This window comes from Ceratosolen solmsi, unplaced genomic scaffold, assembly GCF_000503995.2.
Source record: "Ceratosolen solmsi marchali unplaced genomic scaffold, CerSol_1.0 scaffold29, whole genome shotgun sequence".
NCBI classification, from domain to species: Eukaryota; Metazoa; Arthropoda; class Insecta; order Hymenoptera; family Agaonidae; genus Ceratosolen; species Ceratosolen solmsi.
This window is the reverse complement of record NW_011948417.1, coordinates 8,784,580-8,798,532: the sequence shown is the minus strand read 5'-3', so window position 1 is coordinate 8,798,532 and position 13,953 is coordinate 8,784,580.

Here is a 13,953-nt window from a genome sequence, read left to right as displayed (position 1 = left end):
ATCGAGATGCTGTTGCTCTGTTACGCGGCGAGGCTGATTTACACGGAGAACTTGGACGATCAGTTAACTATTGCGGAACATCCAGTGGAAAGCAAGAGGACGGAGCTCGTGAACGGGGGAGCCGCCGACACCCTGAGAATCAGCGAGCGTAAATAGAACGATGCCGCGTCCTAAGGAGCAAAGGCGAGGCAGCTATCGCTTCTATCCGAAAGAGAATCTTTTGGGCGCGCTTCTGCGTCTAGTAGGATGCTCGTTGATTAGGCAGCGATAGCGAATGCAATGGTCCTTCGTAATCAATTGAAGAAGAACGCTGCATTGCTTTTTGTTTTTAAGGACTGAGAAAGAAAGGACAGATGTGCACGAGAACATAATGGAAGAAGGTGCGATAAGCAATGCGATTATAATACATAATGGCTTGTACTATTAATCCACACAAATCATTATTATAGAGGTTTTACATATAAACAACGGTTAACCAATGCACATAACCTTCGATTTCTCATGAATTTTGATGCTTTAATGAATTTTTACCGATAAACTTGTGTTCATCTTAAGCACTAACATAAAATTAAATGCTTTATTAGCTTTTATATACCCATATTTAATGTCACATGTTATTCCGATATGCGTAAAAGATAAATTGAACAGTTCAAGTCGAAGATTTCTGACGCTCATTAGAATAATTTAATTAATCGATTGAAGAAATTACGTTAGTGATTTGATAGAGATTTGGGATGTTGTAAAATAAACAAAACGTTAAGAAATCAATGGATTTTTCAATTGATATAAAACAAATAGATTTTCAAAAAAAATTTAATTAAATGCACAATATCAATAATAACTATTATTCGAGTTCGAAAATTGATTTTAACGCAATTCATAAAGCCAAATAACTTTAATGGAGCTTAGTAATTAATGTACCTTTCCAATAATTATTAATTACAATAAGAAAAAAGTTACTAGTAGTTATTATGACAAAAACAAAACGTTAAAAATAAAAAATAATTTTTTTGGAGCTACGAATTTTTCGAAAAATAGTTCTATATAATATATACACATGGGAAATGTATAAATGAATCATGAGAAAGTAAAATATAATCTAAATTCCAATTTTTTTTTTAATTATATGGGAGATTAAAGGTCGGTAAAACAGATTTCACCAAAATCAGTCACAAATATTATTAACTTGTGTGAAAAATTATTACATAGATTGTTCATAATTTTGAAAATAAGCATTTCATGTAATGAATAATGCAAGGAGAGTCGTGAATGTTTTTCAAAACTTTTTTATGAATTTATAATTCTTTGACTCGATATTATCTTTCTAATACGTAGTTCTATTCAATTTGATTAATTTGAAATCCAATTCTAGTTAACTACTATTAATAATTCTTCGAAACCAAAACATAAAAATTTACATTTAAGTTTCGTATGGAAATTAATTAAAACGAGTAATATAAAGTAAAATAAATTATAAACTCGTAAATTGTAATATAGCATGGCATTATTAGTATTCGTATTAGATTACTAAATTTATTAAATTGTTAATATAATTAATCTAATATTTATGTGTTCAATTAATAATTTGCCATCAAAACCTGTGTCGATAACATTTTGCTTAAAATATAAATTTATACTTTCGTGCGCACGTATGCACAATATACATAATATTATATTGTTTATGCACACGTCTGTATTAGCTTAGATACTTATTAACAAAATTATTATTGTGAATATTAAAATTTCAAAATACTGTACGCATATAAAAACGTTATTTCAGTTACATGAAAATTTTTGTAAACATTAAATTTATTAACTAGATTTAATATTTATATATTATAATAATTATACGCCATTTTAATTATATCAACAAAGTTTTAGTCTATGTATGTTATATATATATATATATATATATATATATATATATATATATATATATATAATATCGTTTCATTTATTACAATTTTGCTAAATGATAAATATAGAAATTTACTTTTCTCATAAACTTAATAATAAAATTTTTATAACTTTATTCTTTTACTATACGTAAATAATTGATATGATAATGTATGTGTGCATGTACGTGTGAGTGTGCGATTATACAGCTAAAGTTTGTACGATTATTGTATTATTTCTATTCTGTAATAAATTATTATCCTATATAACTAATTATATAGATAATATACAGAATTATTATGTTATTTTAATTCTACGATAAATTATTATCCAGTAAAGATGATATTTGTATGAAAATAATCCTAATGTATACTGTAATGTACTTTAAATAAAATTAATTTTTTTATTACACTAAACAGAATTTAATGATAATATGTAGATTAATTTTTCTATTTTACAATTGGCTTATGAATTATAATTCCTTGTCTATGTACAAAAGAATTGATTAATAAAAGCTTATATAATACGAGCGAATACATTTTATTATTTTTTACATTATTATTTTTATTGTCGAATGAGTGACAAATATATAATGCAATGAATTATAAGAATTTTGTATTTTCATGCTAAACATGCTATAATTAATTAATATTTGTATGTTTGACATTAATAATTCGTAATTTTCTCTATAATATGTACTTCAATTTTTCTTATAATATACTCTCTTGTGATATTGACTATTGATATTTAAATAATAACTACTAACTGTGTATATATATATATATATTTATACATACATATATATTTATTGTATATCGAGCGATTTAATATGCATATAAATTATACATTTAATATCCTGTTGAAGTAAATTGATATTGTTTATCTCATTGCTACTCAGTATAATCGAGCAATAATACAGATCATATATCATTAAATGCACATATTTATACATTTTTCATCCATCAATGAGTTGAATTTTATTTTTAATTTCAATAAGTATGGAGGAAAAAGAAATTTCTCCATTCACATATTTATGAATAAATTGTTGAAGTAAATAAAAAATATTGTAAGATATATATATTTCATAGTAAAAGTTTAGTTATAACTTGGCTAAATTGACAAATCAAAGAATAATGAAGACTTCATATTATAAAGATATTTTATTTTTAATTATTACATCTTATGTAATTTTAAATGCTTCATGGCTTTCAAAAGTTCATTTATTGTAATTATAAAACTTGTATGGAACATAAAGTGTACAGGATGACATTAAAGAATGCAAGAAGGAAATTAAATTTGATATTTTCGCCAGTTCATAAATATGTATCCACGTAATATGCATTACGATATTTAATGAATTAAAATATTGTTTTTGAATAACCTGAGTATTTAGTAAAGATGTTCAGTTTTTAAACAATAAAAACTTGGCAAGTAAAAATTGCTTGTTATTAAAGTATATTGAAAGGAAATAAAATATTTTATTTACTTAATTTTATAAAAAAGCATTTTATACAAAACGATCGCATGACGTTGATGACGATGACAATGACGATGATGATTCTTCTTCTTCTTCTTCTTCTTCTTCTTCTTATTATTATTATTATTAATCACATTATTATGTTTATGTTTATTAATATTATGATTATTGTTATTATTATTATACGTTAAAAATAGTAATGGTAATGATAATAATAATCAACGTCAAAGTCACATCGTCGACGTCATGGTCATAATATGATTGTTCGAGGAAATGAAATGGAACATTTTACAAGAAGTATGAATAATCCATGTTGAACGGACTACGTCGGGGATTTTCGAGTTCTGACTCGACGACTCATATCTGTAAGATGAAAAGATCGCCCTTAGCCTTTCTGGTTACATTAAATTTGATTGTAGTCTTCGGTTAACGGTTAGTAATATTATATATACTCTTATGTGTGTGCGTGCGTGCGTGCGCGTGTGTGTGTAGATATATATATATATATATATATATATGCCCTATTGATGATAAGATTAATACTTGCATTCTTATTACAGTGCATCAATATTGTAAACTTTTTCATTTTTTTTCATTTTTTTTTTTTTTTTTTTTTTTTTTTTTTTTTTTTTTTTTTAAAACATTTTATGCGCTTAATTGTGATGTCAGTCATAAATGTTCATAGAATGTTCATATCTTCATTAATCTATCATAATATAATCAGCTCTTAAATTTTTCTTTTAGCTTTAAATTATTGGCTGCGGAATGATTATAAAAATAATTTTAATAAAATCATTGTGCAATATTGACGAACAATTTGGTATTTTAGAGAAAAAGCAATTAACAAATAGAGGTGGATCATTTAATAGTTGATGATTATAAAAGTTACGATTGTAATCGGTATTATCAATTATTCTTGCATTAATCGTGAGGTGAATAGACGTTTATTTATCAAATTTGTGTTGTTGGAATGTTAATATATAATAATTTTATTAATAAATTAAAGACTTAAATTGACGTTGATCTTGTGGCGGGAGTCCTGAAGGAAATGCCGATAGATAATAATCTTACTATAATTTTTACGGATACGCTCCGATAAAGCGGCATTACAATTTAGAATTTGTTATGTCGCGCCACCCGCACTTTGGTCCCTCTATTTTTGTGGATGAGGAGCGAGCCTCGTTAGCCTCGAAAGCTCGACTTTTAAAATCACAACAGTCGCATGAAAGAAGAAGAGAGCGCGGGACGAGAAGGAGGGATAGAGCGACGAAAGAGGAGGAGCAGATAAATAAAAAAATAAGAGGAAGAGAAATGGAAAGTGACGCGCGTGTCACTTTGCATGACAGGGTAAAACGTATATATTAGAAGTGTTATTTGTTTCTCGTCGAGTGCCGGAGTATTATTTTTGGCCGCGAACAGGTCGAAATAGGCGTCTACTGGAGCCACATGCCGCTTGGGGCGTCGCTGGGGCCCCTGACGAGTCCCAGATACGTGACTTGCATCTGATCCGTCCCATCTAATAAACTTTTTAACGGCCGTTCCCGGGAAAGCAATTAGCTAAGTCCGAGGCTCGGGCATCGCGCGTCCTTACGGTACTACGAATTCAATCGAGACGACAGGAACTTGTCGAGGAAATTGATCGAGTGCAGGGACTAGCTGTCGCGAGTGCAACTGGCGAGCAATTGGTCGGATATCAGTTGGCCGCTGACTTTACTTCACATTTAATTCACTCGAAATTTCAACTTTTCCAAGGTTGCCCGAGATTCATACTAATTCAGGGCAATGGGTGAATCGTAAGTCTTGTAAATTTCTTTCTTCTTTTACTGCTTCTTCTTCTTCTTCTTCTTCTTTTTCTTTTCGGAGCAATTCTATCGCAACTCCGCTACGGCTAAACTCAAACTTTCAGCAATAATGTGAATTTATGTTAAAAATCGAATACACACACACACACACACACACACACATATATATATGCATAGTTAAAAATTATGTGCATTTATTTCGTGGCTATTTTTGGCCTACGAATTGTCTTTGGAATCTTTAGTGGAATTGAGAATATAAATGTTGAAATCCTGTATTCTTGAAATTTTGCGTTCGATGGACTTTCGAGTTAGGAATAAGACAGACAGGGCGTGGGATAAATAAAGAGCATGGAATTGATAAGGATCGTGTGATATACGAAGCGCATCCTTAAAATTTAGTATTTTACAAGCTCGGCCATTTTCGTAATGTTAATGTGCACAGGGTCACGCCACTAGTCTGTCACTCTTATATCATACGGAACCTCTCTATCCACTATCGACCGAGTCCAACTCCACCTCCTCGTCGCAGCGATTAGAAATGTGTAAGCAAACGCCTAATGGTCCGTCACTGTCTGGCCCTCGCCGACGAATCGACGACGAATGCGGGAAGTCGCTTTTACGTCGTCACGCCCTAGCATTATCTTCCTATGTATTCTCAAAGCCCAAGATGTCGAGTGCACGTGCCCGTAACGAGATCCATCCACCGCCCCTTCGTCGCCCCGTAAGGAAGGACGGGGCGGGAGGGGGATCGCGTACACGTAATGCGGGACGCGACACGTCAAGGTAGGGGCCCGGGTCGACGTGCGCCCTGTGACAAATCCACGGGAAAGCAATAATGCCTTTGTCCATGATAAGCCGCGGAGGTCCTTTTTGCCGCATAAAAACCTTTTGTGATTCGGTAGGCAGAGGGCGCTGTTTATTGTGATCGAATACTACTTATCCGGTCAGTTTTCCCAGAGCTATCGATCTCCCGAATCTCCCGGCAATGAAAAGTTGAAAATGCCGCTAAGGAAACAGCGTTTCAAGGCCCAAGTACTTTTATATTTTCCTCTTCTTGTACGTTCGTTCGTTCGTTCAGTAAGGCTTGCCAGCCAACATATTTTTGGTCGATTCAAGAAAGATAAAGTGCCATAAATGCTTGGGCGGTGGGTCCCCGCGTGCGTTTAGAAAATCGTTTATTACGTTTTTAAGAGTTTTAAGTATTTCAATAATCAGTACCTGCGATATTATGTCAGCATGCTATTGACGAAATTCCAAGCATTGTAATTGTAAAAAGTTGCGTATCGTAATAGTTATTGTCGCGCGAGAGCTACACCGTCAAAACTGCGCGTCGATAAATCAAGAGCAATCGGCCGTAATAACAGTAGATTAAAAATAAAAATAAAAATAATAAAAATAAAAATAAAAATAAAAATAAAAATAAAAAATAAAAAATAAAAAAAATATGGGGGGGGGAGGAGGAGGAGGAGGAGGAGGAGGAGCAAAACCATCGAGCCTTTTTTTTAGGGCTGGGAGGGAGGCCTAGGATGTTCCATGGAAATTACTATAGCATGGGCGCACAGCTGCGGCGAAAGTACAATCGTTAGTTTGTGGCGGGAAATAAATGATTAAAATGGCAAGTGGCTCGCTTGCCGGTGGCATTGTGGTCTTTCGCTTCGTAAGCCTCCACAGGTCGATTCCCGTTACGTTGAATAGACGTTGATGGGTAAACGGGAGCGTTCGACGAGTCGATGAATTAAATGGGACGAGTGCAAGGCTCTCGCTGAGAACGCGCAACCATCTCGTGTTCCGTGCTCATCGCCTCCTGGAGGATTGAAGAATTATCAAGCGGACCTAGCTTGCGGAGATGAGTGCCGAAGATGGGCAGTCGAGAGCAGCGAGATTAAGGATTTTTCCAGGAAGCCCCCGGGCCGCCCCGTGGCCCATACACCCCGGCAATTCGTATTCCTCCGGGTTCTTCGTGCCTTTGGCCCCGGGCCCCCGTCGCTTTTCTACCCGCGCGATCGCTCGCCTCTCCTTTTTTTCTCTCTTTCTTTGACGATTATGCTCGAGTCGCGGCCGCGCGCCTTGAATTTGAATTTATGAATTCTTATACGTGCGGCCCCGACGGCTGAGGATTATTTATTAACATGTATGCAGAACGGCGGCCATCGCCTCGCCAACAATTATGCTAATAATAAAATGCACGTCGCTGCCCTTTTTCTCTGTGACACTTTGGCCAAATTGCCCCGTGTTTTACAAATAATTAAAATCGAACCTGATGTGGAGCAAGTTTTTTTTTCCCCGTCCACATACAATGCCTGTAATTAATAACATTAAGGAGCGAGTGGCTTTTTAAATTTTTCGTCAACATGAGAAAAGTATGAGTAAATTGCCGTGGGCACAATAATCGATTGCTTAAAGTTACGAAGGAGTAAGCGAGAAACTATAATTTTTCCTCAATCTAATGCGTTTTTATATAAAAGATTAGCTGGCTCGTATTATGAAAATCAATGGGCTCTGGCTTATCTGCTGCTCTTCGAGCCTCGAATAATCTTTCACTACCTCTTTCGATTACGATTAAAATGATTCCAATGAAAGTATTGGATCTATAAACTTTCATCCTGTAGTACCAAAATAGTGACCACTAGAACATTGGATTTCATTCGACTTTTTGATTGTAAATTAAAGGTGCGGGTAATTTTTCATGGTAATTAAGATAAATTAAGATGCTCAAAGCATTTCACACGTAATTTACATCTTATTCGATTATTCTATCTTATTTCGTATAGTGATGCTTGTATATGTGTTATACTATGGAGGTATATAATTTGCCTTGGTTAATCAACATACTCCAACCATAGAAATATTTGAAAAAAATTTCGAAACGTCATCATTACGATAGAAAAGTTTTTCACTACATAACAATTTCAGAAATTCTATAATATAATAATGCGCCTTTAATTAAAAGATTATTACTAAGAGAAAACAACAAATTTATGTCTATTTCTACATGTATATAATAATTCTATAATAAATTATTTTTAATATATAAATAGGTATTTTCAGGTAAATTAGTCTCCGCGCGCATACGTATTAAGATGTACATTTTTTTACTAGAATTTTATTAAGATTCTTAAGTTGTCAAGCTGCATTACAACAAATCAAATCACTTAGGATTTATTAATAAATATAGTTCAATTACAGACGTTAAATAAGAATTAAAACGTTAACTTTATTCCCAATACAACATAAATTATCGTATCAATTATTTTTCAATAATTTTATATATACATAGTCACAAAATAATTTTTCAATATAATATTTATCCAGTTGCAAGGAATTAAAATATATACTGGAAATATGTATATTCTTATATCGGACATATGAGCATTAATTATTGTAATATATCAGATATTATTCGATTATGCTGAAATTAATAAATAGGTATTTAATATCATTGAATAAATATAATTAATTGCATTAATCATTTAACAATGACTGATGTTATTTAGGTCTTATTATTCGTTTCTTTTTTCAATATTATTATTCGTTTCTTTTTTCAAAAAAAAAAAAAAAAAAAAAAAAAATTGTATATAAATTATTTATAATATATGTATTTGGAATAAACGTTAAGATAAATTTTTTTCTATTTCATTTTCTTTAAGATAGATTTTTAAATAATTAAAAAATTTTTTTTTATTATTTCCAAAAGAAATGATAAACGAAACGTAAGTGATAACTATAAGGAACCCGTAGCGTTAACTTCAAGTATACATAAAAAATTACAAATTTATGAATAAAATACATACAAAATTTAATGAAATTTTGTTTTGCATATTTGCCTACGATTATAATTGTTTTCATCAACTAATGTCGTTTATATATTTAGTGATGTCAGTAACGTAAGATCAATGCATTTCATAGTGCATATATATTACAATATTATATCATTTTTAAGTTTTTAATTATCGGCAAAAAAATTTCTGAAACAAATGCGGTATTCAAATCATAATTTATGTTGAATATTTAATTTAATAAGCTTTTAAGGAAAATGCATTTCAAAATATTATGACAAAATAAGATTATTTACATAAAACAAATGTATTTTTCTCGTGCAACTGTAAGGCTCATATGTGGAAAACAAAAAAAACAAAAAAAAAAAAAACAAAAAAAAAACTTATATATATATATATATATATTGTTGTTGAAATTTTTATTCTTCTTTTGTTTTTTATACATACATTAGTCGTCAAAATAATTGAATTATCATTATGCATTAGTTTATTAGGCTTTCATGTAGAAATGTAGAAGGGAGGAAAGATAAGATTGATTCGTATGTGTATTTATTTAGCCTTGAGAGATGTTACCGATATGAGCTTTGCTAAGAAATTATAAAAGAATTGATTACCGATATTATAAGAAATTGAACTTGATTACCACTCTTGAGGAAACATGTTTTATAGAAAAACATGATCTATCATGCCGTAACGTATCTTTACCTTATCAATTTTAGAATTTTACAAGCAATCATATTTTGTTAACAGCATCGATTAAACGCAATTATACGTATTATATATTACTTTGCATTTTTATATAAGGAAGTTTCAACTTGGTTCAAATCATAAATTCATCATAAAATATTATAAATGTTACTCGGAAAGCGAAGCGTCCACCTAACTCTAAAGATCGTTAAATCTGCAATCGACTTTTTTAAATTACATCTCTAACACAAAGAAAGATCGACTTACCGTCTATTGATACGGGAACTTATCCGTCGAGTAAAAACGATCTTATTTTTTATATCCTAAAATTATAATAGATAAGTAGTTTCGCGGAGAAGAGAAAGATTTGACATTTAAATCGGTATTGTTTGATGCACAGGAATAGCAGCCGCTTGTTCGTGGCCATTTCTTTTCTTGTCTTTTCTTTTCTTTATTGTTTTGTTTTGTTTTAAAATTGACGAGCGATTGCTCGTTTGTTTTAGCAGAGGGAATTATGTCGGACTAAAACCGTAAGAAATGCATTGCAAGTGCATCAATTTCTTGGTGTGGGAAATCATTATAAATTATATGTTCTATACGTTGGTGTACTTGAAAATATTTGCATAATATACGTGGAAGGGGGAATCAGGAATCCGTGCACGTTTTCCCGCAGGTGTAGTTCTGATTTGTAAATCAAAAATAAAAAAGCAACGAAAATTGAGTAGAAAAATCGAGATGATCGTGTGGCGCGGGACCGTCGTACACCCTCATGAAAATTCAAACCCGAATGCGGGTGAAAGAAGGATAAGAAAAGGAAAAAGAAGCAAGTGGACTAATCGTAGGAGCATCGGCGAGCATCCGATAAGCACACAAGGAATACGAAAGTGACTTTTCCGTCATGTAAAATGAAACATCTGGCTGTGCCTTGGGTTCCGCTCGCGTCTCCGGGGCGGCCCTCATCATTCACGTGTAACCTTCCCGACGTCAGCGCGCAATTTTTGGAAGACAGACAGATAGAGAGAGAGAGAGAGAGAGAGAGAGAGAGAGGGACGTGATCTCGCCGGGTCGATTAAAATCTTCTTGGCATCCCGAAAAGATCTCCGTGTTCTAGTGTTTCAGACGGAGATCTCGGGGTCGGATAGTCGCGCGCACGCGCCGAAAAATTCGAAAATTCCTCGGGGCTTATCCGTCGAGGCGATCTCGAACGTAAGTTGGTGCACACGCCCCGCGTTTTTTCTAGGACACACACATGTCGCGCGCGTCTTTTTCCTTTTCTCCCTTTGTCCTTCTCTTCCTTTCTTTTCACGCGGTGCTGACCCTTATATCGCGGAAGGGAAAGAAGGAGCCCTCGGAGACCATTTCAAAGGAGCAATCTTTGTATTGTGCTTATATATATATATATATATATATATATATATATATGCGTGCGTGCGCGCGCGTGAGTGTGTAGGTACGCGAGCATGAGAAAATGTAAGCGTTTTACTAATTTGCCTTTCCCGGATAATTTTCGTCCTCTCTGCGGTCGAAATATTTACTTTCTCTCAATGGCTCGTACACTTGGACTTTTGACTACTTCAAAGTATAAATTCTTCGTAGATACACTTACACGAGCATAAAGTCGCCTGTCCTCGAGAACCGAATCCTTCATGCGCGACAAAGATCGATGTTCTTTTCTTTACAAAGGGATATTGCAAAGTTATCGCTTTGATTTAAAAATCAATGCTTTCAATTTAGTTTCTGCTCCAAGAGGTACAGCGACTCTTCGACATATTTCTTTACGTCGGCTGCTGTTAAGAATCTTTCTAAAAACGATATGTAATTTTTAACAATGTTAAATTGCAATAGAATAGTGGATAATTTATGGTATCTCTATCATCGTAACTGAAAGACTATCGTTAATAAGCTCTTAAATGGATAATTTATAATTACAATTTGTGCACCCTCTGTGGAAGCAAATTCAATTGTTTCCTCCATCAGTCTCACTTGTCTCGGAGTAAGGTAGAGTAAATTTAGTTTTAAATATATATTTAACTTTTTGATTTTATTCGGTCGAACCGCATTAATAATTTTAATAATTAAACAAATAAATTGCCGTATTGAGAAAAAAAAATCCTAACAACAAACGATTACCAATCCCATTTCGCAGATATTACATTGAGAAATAACTTAATATTAATTAAAATATAAAATACAAACCCTTACTTATTATATTCCTTTATTCGTTGTATTTAATATACAGTAGCTTCACACGTAAATATTAGCATTATTGACGGAAAAATTAATTCTTTTTATTTTCGAACATTAGCATAATATTGAGTTTTTATAAATTTATTTAAAATATTTTGCAATTTTGCAATTGCGTTGCTGGACCACTCTGCCTGATAATTTATTCTAAAATGTTTTGCATTTACATAGCCAAACATTATAACTAAAAACTAAAAGTGCAAACATTTTATCTAATCTGATCACGTTTCCCTTGTAAAGGAGCCGCCTACTTAGGATTCTACAAATATATAACTTTATTTAACAAGGTTTTACTCGACGTAACGTAAATCTTAAAGGAGACGTGATTTTCAAACATTTCACCGCGAGCATCAACTCCAATATAACTAACAATCGTTAATATTTCATATTTAAAAAGCAAATGAATGAAAAGCCAACTAATAGAGATTTTTTAACAACCAGCGTTTGAGCTCCAGATATCCTATATCGCGAACAATAACCAATAAATAAAAACGTGACAAGCGCGACTATTCATTTTTCTTGGTTCAATTTTCCTCGGCTTTATTCACCACACCCCAAATCTACCCAACTTTCCGTCCTCTACGGATTCGAATAAAAATCCGGACTACCAGCCGTCCGCGACCGCTCCTCGAGCCCTTGCGAGTCGTTTCATTCCATAATATTCGTCCCATTCAAAAGGTCAGGTCTAGGATATCTCGAGCAAGTTCTACGATTCGGAGCGTCATTTGGCACTTTGTGCGTTCATTATTTCAGGCAACTTCCGAGCCTAGCAGCACTGTAGGGCTCCGCTCTACCCCAAGTTCAGTCAACCACCGGAGCTACTACTACTACTACTGCTGCTGATGCTGCTGCTGCTGCTGCTGCTGCTGCTACTACTACTACTACAACTACTACTACTACTACTACTACTACTACTACCACGCTCGTCGAAATCGACCCACAAAACTCCTTTTTATTCGTACATAACGGGTATAGCTAGGACAAGGAAAGCAAGACAGCGTAATATTCATTCTTTCCTTTTTTTTCTTCTTTTTCTTTTTTTTTCTCCACCGAGGGCAGAGACGGGGATATAGAGGTCGCTCTCCTCGCTTGGTTTGCTACCACTCAGTCTCTTATGCACCAGGGGCCCCAGGACCCCCTTTCGTTGTAAGAGAAAAAAAAAGCCTTTACTCGAAATAGTAAAGAAAGATGATGATTTGAGAGACGACGATGGGCTCCGACTGATGAAAGCGAATGGGTTTTTACGGTATGAGCCCAAGTTCAATTTATCGCTTCGCTGTTCAATGAAGTGCTCAAATTGGCTTTCTTCTACATCTCCTTGTATTGTGCAGTGGGAAATAAGGATCTTTATTCGGGAGTGATGCATCTTCATTTTCCTCGGTATTAATTATATTTCAGTCATTTTACCTTTCTTTACACTGTTTTCCCGTACTTAAGCACTGACAGTTTGGAAAGAAACGAGGCAAATAGCCTATTCTATAGCCACATTCGATATTATTTTAAGACACTCCCTATATTCATACGAAATATGATATATTATTTTTTATTGCCATTTATGTGAAAAGAAACCATTTTTTCCGTACTGATTTTTTTTTCAATTTTATGCACAGATAAAATAATTAATACTAATTGTGAACAAGAACTTGTACACAATCCAATATCTGAGAATTTTTTCTACTTCTCGGAATACAAGTATAAATAAATAATAGTGAAAATTTAATAAGTATCAATTGCTACATATATATAAATAATCTATATATAAATATATATATATATATATATATATATATTTATTTATTAATTTCCATGCTTTTGTCTATTGAGCTTGGATAGATAATAATGAATACGTTAAATAAGGCCTTTACAAGTGGGTATAATTACAAAAAAAAAACAATATTTTGTACAACCAGATTAATATTTTATAATATTATCATTATTTAAATATATTATAAAAATATTATTGAAATTTATTTGATTAAAATTTTAATAGTTTAATCTTTTTACACTTCAAACCTTATATATATATATATATATATATATATATATATTGTGAGTCATAACCATACAATAT